Here is an 11,074-nt window from a genome sequence, read left to right as displayed (position 1 = left end):
GCTGCCAGGTGAGGCTCCCGCAGGCTCTTTGCAGGCAGCACCGAATCTTGCCGTGGATACGCTGGAACCCAAGAGACACCACGAACACGCCCAGAGCACCGGCCGTGGGATCGAGTCGTTCATTAGGCGATGGCTTCTTCCAAGAGTAGAAACAGAATTGAACTTTCAGAAGTAAACCCGGGAGAATTTCTGGACCTCCTCAGGGAGCAGTTTGCTCACTTTTATTCACGAGGTAATGAAAACAAACCTTCCTACTCTATAGCTCCTAATGCTCTTTCTGTATTGGTGGCCTATTTTTCTGCTTAAGGACAGGGAGGGACTGTTGAGTCACGCACCACCTCGTGCCCTCCTCCTCCTCCTCTCATTTAAATATTAATATGATGAATTATTACTAGAGTAACAGCTGTGCACTACTCATATCACAGCAACATAACCTTCCCCTCCTCACCAGAGCACAGCTATTCCTGACCCGCGCTTTCTGCTTGACCTTCTCGCTGCTTCTGGATGACTTTTTGAAAACTACTTTTGTTAGCTCTTGTTGTGGTGGCATTAGGATAGTCCTTCATTCTGTTTCTTCTGCTTAAATATTAATGATACTGAGGAATTCAAAAGATAGCTTCAGTAATGGTAAGTTAAATATCTGTGTGTATTCTCCTATGAGATCTTTTTGCTTAGAGAGAAAGAAATATAAGGATTAAGATCAGTCTTTCTAACTAACACCTATAAACACTTCTCTCTTTTAGAATTACTAGAATAATTATATGTTGTCTTTTATATAAATAAACTTATTGTATATTAGTCAGCTAGTGTCTGTAGATAATGCAGAGGAGTACCCAGTGTTGTACCTAGAAGTACTAATGCACTGCCATTCTCCATAGGTAAAGTATTATGAGAGACTGCTACTAATAAAGTATTATGAGAGACTACTACTAAAATGATGAGACAGCTCCGTAAAGTCTGCCGAAAATAAATATTTGGCATCAAACAAAGAAGGGGAGGCCACATGAAGGAAAGAGAACAGCATGAGGTAGCTCAGTAGGATTGGCAATGCGCAGGTAGAGCCTCCCCAGGCGGGTGGTGGGAGATGGGAGGTCTGGTGGGTGCTCTCTGCTGAGCACCCTTCACACGGTTCTTGTGTTGCTTTGTGTGTGTGGTTGACAAAGCCACAGGTTTCTTCTCCTTGAAAATGTCGCTCTGTGGAGAACTTTCAAGCTGCAGAAGGGCTGGTGGTTTGTTGTTTCTGGCCCGCTGTTGTGCAGAACTTAACGCCAGCAGGAGCATATAGAAATCAGTTTACTGCATTGGATCAGCTGCTCAGATTTAGCATTGGATGAAACTTTTCCCACATTTCCCTGAACTTTAACTTGCTGCTCTTGTCACGTAGGGAGAAAAAAAATCTGAAATGCTCTAACAAAGATTTTGAAAATAAATGTCAATATCTTGATTTGTAATTTTTCATTTTCTTTTATTTTTTTCCTAAATCAGTGTTCTTAAAGTCAAACAAGATGCCTTCCTTTTAAATGAAATATTGGTTTATTGCTTTGTAGAGGTTTTTTAAGTAGCTCATCATTATAATGCAGAACCTAAAAAATTAATCCAAATTTATAAAGGGTGCCCTTCTTTTCCCACTCGTGAAGAAATCAGTAGAAGCTTTTTCCTCCTCTGCTCTTTTCTGAGCAAGTACTTGGTGGAAGCAAAGAGCCCGGTCCTGACTGTTTGCAGTTACCACTGCAGCCAACAAGAGTAAACTCATGGATTGAGACCTGCTCAGGACCGCCAATATACCTGTATATATGTTGGGAGGGGGGGTTCCTCTGTATTCTGTTCCTAAAGTTTATGGCAGTTGGACTTTTTTTTTCTCAATTTACCATTTATAAAAGGGATATTTTTAAGTTCTCCTGCAGGTTACTGAATTGCAAATTATTCAGCAAAAAATGACACTTTTATAAAAAGCCTTTATACCTTGATAAACTTGTAGCATATCTCCCAGATAAAATCTCACTTCACCCAGTCCCTCCAGATGATTATCTGCAGTGATTGCGAAGGAACCGGGCAGCGATCTCATAACAACTGTCCTCATGGACGGAAGAGAAACCTGCTGTCAGAACTACAAATAATTTATGTAACCCAATTTAAAGCTCTAACAAAATGTTCCCTTGTTAAGAGGATTGTTATACTTAACGTGTGAGATGAAAATACTTTCTGAAGGTCAGGAATGCACGGAAGATAGATTAGATCTCTTGAAAAGACAAAAAAAGAGGTTTTTACCAGAAGTTTTTCCTCTGTCAGACACTCAACTTGGCATTCTCAGAAGCTTATATAAGCACAGCTTTATTCCTGCAAACGCTGCGTTGGCTCTGCAGAGGGAGAGGAGCCTTGGAGCTCCAGCTCTGCACATGCGAAAACAACTGAAGGCAGACAGGGGACTCGGGTGGTATTTTTTGCCAGCATCAACGGCCTCAACAAAGCTTGCTTTAAAAACCACAAGGGTGGATTTGGGGATGTATTCCCAGGTTGTGGCCGCCACAGCTGCCCGCACGGTGCTGGGGGAGCTGGGCAGTGCGTGTACCTGCCCTGGGTCTCAGTTGGGAGTTAATGCCGTCTTCATAAAACTGCCAAACTATGCCACAGAACCTGAATTGGGCATGTTGGAAAACAGCTTTGTGAGATCCAGCTTTTTGTAATCGGGTCTTGGAGATACGGCAGGTTTTGAAATGCTTTTCACGTAGGATACCATGGAAATAAAAAGACATTACAGGCTCTGTAACCATCAGAAAGCCAGGTTAATGTCGCTGGTGCCCTTATCCCCTGCTCACAGTTACATATGATTTATGTCCGTCTTTCCACCAGCCAAAAACTGAGACTATGGAGAAGCCAATGATGGAGATTATTTAAACACTTATCTCCTCACCTCCTTCCCTGTTGCATTCCCCTAATTCCTGGGGTAACCCCGGGTCTCCTGCCCAGCCTCCGGCTGCCCCACAGCCCGGCTCTCAGCAGCGGGGCTCGGGGGTCTGTGCCTGGGATGGAGGGGAAGCAGCAGGTTTGGGGCAGGAGAGGCTGCGCAGCTGCACATCGGAGCAAAATAACAGGAAGAAATTCCGCCCTGGAGAGTGGGATATTTTCTCCCAGGAAACAGGCTCCTGCTTTCCACTGCTGAGAGCATTTCCCCAAAATACCCTTGTGAAGGCAAAATGAAGTTTCAACAGGGTCCTCTGCATCCCTGCAGTGATGCCCAGTGCCCCCATAGGGCTCCCCTGTGCCCCCCCAGCAATGTCTCACTGACCCACGGGGAAGGCACTGACAGGGTTATATCTTTTTCAGAAACAATCTGGTCCACTTTTTTTCCCTCCCTATTGTGTTCCTTTGCAGGAAGACCATTTCACCACCACCTTTCCCAGTAGCAGGCGGCTCTCCAGCCCCAAGAGACGCCGCCTGGAGAGGTGACGCAGCCCCCGTCAGCTTCCAGGCACCTTCTGCTGGCGGAGAAGGTGTGCAAAGGCCGTTCCCTTGCCCAGGCAGAGCGGTGGTGATGGAGCAAGGCCGGACGGCAGGGAGCAGCGGCACAGCAGAGCAGGATGTGGCGCTTGCAGCCCTTGGTGGCTCGAGCAAAGCCGGGAAGCTCTTGGGTTGGGATTGCCTTGGTCTCAGTGCTTGTCCCGGTTTTGATAGACCATGACTTTGCCAACAGCTAATGCTTTGGATGGGAACAGTTTTGTGCTGGGTATATTTCCAAATCTGAACTTTGCTGGAATGCTCAACTCAAATATTTTTGTCATTTTACAAGAACCAGGGTGGAGCAGAGAATTGGTTTTGCCCTACTTAAAAACAGGCAAGCAAAGTTTCTGAAGGGCTCCTGCCTGTTCAGAAGAAGAGGGCACTTTTGAAATCCAGAGCCGAAGATGTGCGGTTTATCTTTGTGGAAAATCTCTCAATGTCTATGAACGGGAGAGCTCAGGTTTTGCAGACTGGATAGATGTGGTGGCAGATAAATTCCCGCACTGTCTGTCAGCCCTGGGTGTGCTCCAGCCCGGTCAGCTTCCGAACAGAACAGCACCCACGGGCTGAGCAGGCGCTCTTGAGTTTGGGCACCTTAATTAAATATAAGTGGCCTGTTCCTCCCATGTGCGGCTTTTAGTGGCTCCTGCTGGCTCCAGTGAAGAAGCCGGAGGTAGCGACCTGACTCATGTGGAAGAAGCAAGGACCAAATAGGTAGGAAACTTTAAAGGAGTAGGTTGGGAGGAAAATCTTGTAAAAATGAGATTTGAATTGGAAAGGGGAAAAGAAAATAGCAGCTGGGAAATGGGAGAAGACTTGGAGAAAGCAGGTGAGCAGCAGAGAGGCCGGTGTGGAGGGTGCAAACTCAGCGGCTCTGTGGCCGGGGAAAATCAGAACTGACTGGACCAGGCCTGAGGGAACCTGCAAAACCAGCGAGGCCAGGGCTCCGGGGATCTGCACTTGGTGCCAGGAGTAAAACACCAATCCCTTGCAAAATTCAGTTCTAGAAAGCTTCAATTGTCTGCCTGCCGTTAAGGGCTACTGTGACCTTGATCTCTGTGACTCAGTTCAGGAAAGTGGAAATGATGATATCCTGATGTTCTTGCAGATTGTGGAAATTAATTTAATGGGTAGTTGCAGAGCCCTTAAACTCTGGCGATTCTGTGCTGAGACTGGGGCAATGTACGATGAATAAGGCATAGGGCAGCATGCTGATGTTATTTTTCCTTGGTATATAGCTACTGGTGATCAGGCGAGCGCTACCTGTCCCACGCGGTGACCGGAGCAGGGCACTGGGCACTAGCGATGGGAAAAAGGAGCATCTGCTCGTGCAGCAGAGCTGGGTCAGAGCAGATAGAGCTGTCCTGGTTACTGCGACTGCCATGTCACATAGAGCTCCCCTCAAAGGTCAGAGAAGTTTCCTAGCTGACATTAAGGCCCATCTTCCCATGGTCTCCCGGTACCAGAGACACTGGAGCAATTAGAAAGATAAATCTTCTTGGTCTTCTGTGTGAAAAGTTTCATAAGCATCCATTACCACCCTGCAGTTTCACTTGATCTTGGCACTTACCGCAGGTTCTTGGTTGAACTTTTCCCACTTGCCAACAGCCTGTTCAAGCCTGGCCACTGATTTACCATCGCCTAGCAATGATTACATTCGTATTGTTTACTAACAAATATCATCAGACCTAGGATGATAAACGCGGGGTACAGGGTAGTACTTTGATCGCGGATTGGACATGTAGTCCTTGAAAAATTTTTACTATAAGCAAATGAATTGCCTTAATTATTTAAATGGGGATAGTATCACAAACCATAATAATCTCACTTTACTTCTAGGAAGTATTTAGATAGTACATGCAGCTGTGGAAATTCCAGCTTGGGTAGTCTGTCAGGAAAAAATACACAGCTGGCATCTCGAAACCTTCGCTGGGCCGAAGGGAAACCCACCGCCTTGGCTCTGATTACTATTGCACTGCCTGTGGAGTCTGTGCGAAGCGCCTCTGACAGACAGGCTGGAGGGGGCCAAGTCCTCCTGGAGCTGCCCTCTGTCAGAGGAGGGCGGTTTGGGCAGCAGCCTCCTCGTCCAGCCCTGCCAGGGCCATCCCGCTCGGAAAGAGGCGGCTGAGCCTCATGTCCATCCTTGATTTCTGCAGGTTTTCCAGCGCAGTCTGTAGCTGGAGAGGCTGTCTGTCCTGGGAGAGTTAATAGCAAGGAAAAGCTGTGAGGTTTGTGAGCTTCTCTCTTACCCTCTGGGCCACCATTGCGAGACACAGACTCCTAGGAAGAGCTTGCCCACTGTTGTCTCTTCACTGCTCTGTGTGGCCAAGTGGGATCTCCCACTGCGCAGCCTGACCTTGCCATGGTCTCCCACTGCAGAGCACGAGTGAACGGATTTGTGTACCTGACTTCTGTGATAATGGACGCGAGGGAACAGAAGAAGGTCCTTCGGCTGGTTTGCGGCGCTGTGAGCCCCTGGGCACACTGGGTTGCAGATAGGAAGCAAGTGGCAGCTCTTGCTGCCAGCCGGGGCAGCGCTGGAGCAGGGCACGGGGCACACGTGAGCGCTCAGCTCGTGTTGCTGTCTGTTGAATTGCAGCAATCATGAGAAATAAGTATTGCAATTGGAGTTGGTCCAAAGGCTGAAACTCCTCTTCTTTGAATCATCTCGATTGCTTTTGTTTTGGGAGTGCCCAGATTAAACAATAAGAAGATATTTGAGATAATGGTGAGCAACTTTTTTTGTTTACTAAAATAGGTTTATCAGCAAATGATTTTATTTTAACTGAGGCTTAAATGGTTCTCCAGTGTTCCATAAAACACAAAGAACGAGGGAGGAATACCTTTTCCCCTGTCATGAAATATAGCTTTAGATGTATGCGGTCTCAACTTGGGTTTAACAGCTTTTGACTGAATGCAATTGAAAACTGCTTAGAGATATGCTCGAGATAAGAGAATGCTGATGCACTGGAAAGCAGAAGATTTCTCTACCTCTTTAATCTTCCTTAGTTCCAGCTCACTTGCAAAGTCATCTCGCTGCTCAGATCATGAAAGACCCTCTAGGCATAAGCAGACTGTGAAATGTTTACCTGTATGAGATAACTGGTTTGCGGCTGTTTCCCAGTGAGGTCGCAGCACCGGGTACCCATGGAGGTGTTTCTGAGCAGCGGCTGCGGGAGCCCTGCACAACAAGGGGTGTCTGGGGAGGACGCTGCCCAGGGGTGCCGCGCACAGCCACGTCAGACACATTCTGCATCCCGTATTACTGCTGCAAAGAGGAACAGATAGGTCTTGGGATCAGATGAACAGGTACAGACTAACTTCCAACCAGCTATTATTGGAGCACATTTAAGTAGTTTGAGTTGGAAGAGCCTTTGCTGAAGCTGCCAGGGTAAGCAGATGATCCCAGTGCTCGGCACCCATCAGAGTCCAGAGAACCTCCAGTGTGTGTGTTGGCATTTACAGTGTGTTAAGGGAAAGCTCCTCCTTGACAGTAAAAGACAAAGTGGCAAACTAGACAATTCTGAACAGTTTTTCCTCTTCAAAGCAACATTTAATTTTCCTGGTTTTCATTGCAGTGCAGTTGCAAGCAAATACACTTTTTGCTTGAGTTGTAATAAGATAGAGATCCTGTGTTTCATAGGCCTGATACCTTCTGCAGCAAACACCACTTGGGTGTGTTGTATTTGCCCTGTGCAGCAGTCGCTGGTGCAGGTCCCTGTTTCTGAGCACTTCAGACTCTCGCCCTCTGTGGAGTGGCCTGAGATCTTGCATCATTTCCCGTCATCTGTCCAAAGCTGTTTATAAAAGGTCTGCCGATCCAGGCACATTGGCAAAACTCAGTTCTCAGGAGAAAAGAAATAGTTTGGTAATGTATTCCTCCCAGCAAGTGTCTCAAAACTGTTGAGAAAACCTGAAATGTCCTAGAAAATCTTAATGAAAGCTAAGATATAATGGGATTGGGAAATACGGGCAATTGAATAGTCCCATATATTTGCAGTGCAAATCTTTAGAAATAGATGGTGCAACATGCACCGAGCAGAAGTTACAGAGTATTGACAGGGAGGAGGTGGTTCCAAAATGTATTTGTTTGCGAAATAAAAACTTTTGGGTTTGATGTCTGAAGATACAACAAAAGTGACTCAAGGTAGCTCTTGCCATGCTCAGTATTTGATGGTAGGTATTCTACAGAAAGTTTCTGCTTGTTGGTATTTCTTGGGTTTTCCATGTGGCCGGTTGAGCCGCAGCGGGCAGGGCCGGCGGGAGGCACCGAGCGGGGCTGCGCGTTTCCCAACCTGCTGTGCCCGATAAGGGCTATTTTGGGAATCCTGAAAAAGCGTGTTGGCCACAGCCGAAACACCCTGAGCAACAGCACTCGCATCGGCTTCCCAGGCCTGCTGTGGCCCTGCAGGCACCGCGCTCCCTGCCTGGCCATCTTCAGCCCTGCAATGGTGCTGCTGGCTGGGGAACAATGGCAAACAATGATAGGACAAGGGGTCATGGGATCAAGCTGGAACACAAGAGGTTCCACTTAAATTTGAGAAAAAACTTCTTCTCAGTAAGGGTGACAGACACTGGCCCAGGCTGCCCAGGGGGGTTGTGGAGTCTCCTTCTCTGCAGACATTCCAACCCGCCTGGACATGTTCCTGTGCGACCTCACCTGGGCGTTCCTGCTCCATGGGGGGATTGCACTGGACGATCTTCCGAGGTCCCTTCCAGTCCCAAACATACTGTGATACTGTGATACTGTGAACAGCTGCCGCCTGGAGCTTCGGGCAGGCTGGAGAGCACCATGTGCAGGGCACGGTGAGCAGGGGGTGGCCTTTGCCTGGCAGTCACAAAGACATGATTTCTGAATGTGTCTCCCGATCCAGCCTGTTTATGCTGTTTCGGCAAACCGCCATAAGAAGTACCGCGTGCTGCAGGTGGCATAGGTGGGGTTGGGGTCCTCATCCTTCCCATGAAGAGCCTCGCCGGGGTACAGATCTACGGAGCAGCCCAGGGCTGAGCGGCTTGCACTATGAAAAACTACTATTGCTGTTCCAACCACCAAGTTCCTCATGGCAGCAATGGACGGTCTTCTCAACTGCTGACAAAGAGTCACTTTCTGCCCATGTCATTCTTTAGCGGTTTACTGCAAAATAATATCTGAAAGTGTTTAAAAGGCCTCAGCTCACTGCACCTCCCTTCTCCTCATGTAAGCTTGTAGGTAACAGTTGTTGCTATTTGATATGTACAAGTTGTGTAGCCTCGGGCTGGTAATTAGCTGGTGCCCATGTATTTCTATTGAGCTTTGCCCCCGTAAATATATTTCAAGAGAATTCAGGTGTTGGTGAAAATGTTGGTGAATGTTAGTCTGGTGGTTGTCTCCTCTCTAGATGACAAGCGCTGCAGCACCAGCTGTATTTACAATTGCACAGCAAAGACTTTGTCTCTGTAATGCAATAGCAATCAAAAGGCTGCATGTAGGAAGGTTTACTGTTCTACAGGAACGAACAAGAACAGTTCTACACAGCAATATGTATAGTACTGCAATTTAATGCAATAGTTCTACAAAAACGTGTAACTGTTCTACAGAAATCCATCATCAGGCCTGTAAAACTTCTGCTCAAGAGCTGATGTAAATGCATTTTTTGTTGCTGAGAGCACCCTGCCCTGTTTGCAGGGCCTCTCTCCACACTGGGGTACTCGAGGTATTGCAGATATTGAAATGATATCTGTACAGTCACTTGCTGCCTCACGACTCCAGCAGCACAGAGATGTCTTGGACGATTGCTCTGGTGACACGTCAGTGGGCAGACGTGTTGTCCAAACTGATCACTTGAGGTTGCAGAGGTGGGGATGGCAGCGGTGCCTCCGCACAGCTCTGAACACGGGACGGCTGGCACACACACAGTTCTCTTATATTGGCCCTGAAGTTCTGGGAAGAAAACATTTGGTGCTTCTCGTTTCCAGTTCATCCTATGCTTTGCTTTGTCACATCAGCCTTGCTCCTTGTTCTGGAGAATGTTTCAGCTGTAGATTCATGCACGGGCTCCGCAGCCTGGCTCCGGCACACCTCCCGTGTCCCATGCTGCGAAGTTATAAGCAACTCAGGTCACTTGGAGCACCCGAGTGTGAAAATGTTGGTACTCATCATCCTTTAAAAGGTGATTAAACTCAGCGCACACTTTCTGCCTGCCGTGGTAAATTGTTCGCATTTGCTATTCTGCACGTGAAATACTGAGAGCTATCTCTAAGTGATGTTAACTAACGAGGAACTGGTGGAAGGCTGAGCAATATGGGAAAGCTCCAGCCCCAGAAGTGAATTTCACACAGAGAGGGCTGACACTTTCAGTGGTGACCCAGCTACAGGGCACGTTTGCTAAGCTTTCCTCTCCTCCCAGTATTGGCACAGCTCTGCCAGCTCCTGCTTCAGGCAGCCGCTCCGTCCCTGCGCTGGGTGTTGGTGAGGACATAGAAACAGCAGGCAATGAAACCGCCTGACTTAATAAAACTGTGATATTAAACAGGGAGCCTGCATGCAGCTAGCTGTACCGACATGTCCTAAATTGCGGATGATCTACCATGGGGCAAGAATGACTTGTTCTGTTTTAATTGTTTAATGACTTTTTTTTCTTCATGCAGATTCACAGAATTTCCAAAGTATGTCACAGAACTCATTTATCTCTAACCTCAAAGTTGAACAATATCTGGGACTTTCTTTTTCCACCTTCATTTGCCCTTTGTACTTTGCTGCCTTTGGTTTGAACTGCTCTCTGCTAATGGTCTGGTCTTTCCCAGTCTTTCTATTGTGTCGCACAAGGATGAAGATCTTAGGGTTTGCTTTTTTCCTTTCCCCTGATATTGTCACAGCTCCTTTCCTGAGCAGGACGTGGACAGTACAGAGCTTGCTTCAGCAAAGCCAGTTCCACCAAGTACACTTTGGGATGTATTGGGGAAAAGTCTGCAAACCCAGAAAGTATTTGTTAGGGAAATGTGTTTGTGTTTAAAAGAGCAAATAAAAAACCCCTGCTTCCAGTATGGAAACAGGTAGACTAACCTTTCCCAAGAAATGGAGGTGCCCAAGAAGTGAAGCCACCTGAGCTGCTGGGTTGTCAGAGAAATTCTAATTTATCTGGATGGTTTGTGCTATAAACTGTGGGGTGGAAGAGCGTGTGGGCAAGGCTTTGCTTACCGCCCGCAGAAAACGGGGCTGACTGGAGCCGGCAGCAGTTACAGGAGACCCAAACAAACTATCGGCACTCTCGGGAGCTGTGCCAGGAAAACCAAATCGTATTTCAGGGCGCAGATCACCCTGCAGAACACAGATAAGCAGGAACAGGCTGATAAGGCAACAGAAACGGAATGTTTCTTGAATCTCATCTCATCGGCTCTTAATATGTTGCATTTTCTCTCTAAATTCATCCCTACCCCTGTGCAAAATGAATCCTAGAGAAACCAAGACAAAAGCCTGGAGCTGCCAAGTCACCTTGGGCAACCTTTTCAAACTGTCTCCAAATCCTTCTTCCCTTGCCAACCATAATGGGTGCGGACGCTTTAAAATACTCCATTCCCTTTTATGCCGCAAGTAACA

General features: G+C 47.3%; 1 protein-coding gene across 1 annotated transcript in view; it reads left to right on the top strand.

Annotated features, from left to right (window-relative positions):
* Positions 1–560: 560 nt before the first annotated feature.
* The window catches only part of MAPK6 (mitogen-activated protein kinase 6), a 28,609-nt gene continuing 18,095 nt past the window's right edge, over positions 561–11,074 (top strand). The window contains exon 1 of the mRNA XM_082060578.1: positions 561–627. The gene's annotated coding sequence lies outside the window, so the exon portion shown is untranslated. The remainder of the gene's footprint in view (positions 628–11,074) is intronic.

This window comes from Streptopelia decaocto (assembly GCF_964273445.1).
Source record: "Streptopelia decaocto genome assembly, chromosome: 9".
Lineage (NCBI taxonomy): Eukaryota > Metazoa > Chordata > Aves > Columbiformes > Columbidae > Streptopelia > Streptopelia decaocto.
The sequence above is the reverse complement of the archived record's forward strand: the minus strand, read 5'-3'. Positions and strand labels throughout refer to the sequence as shown.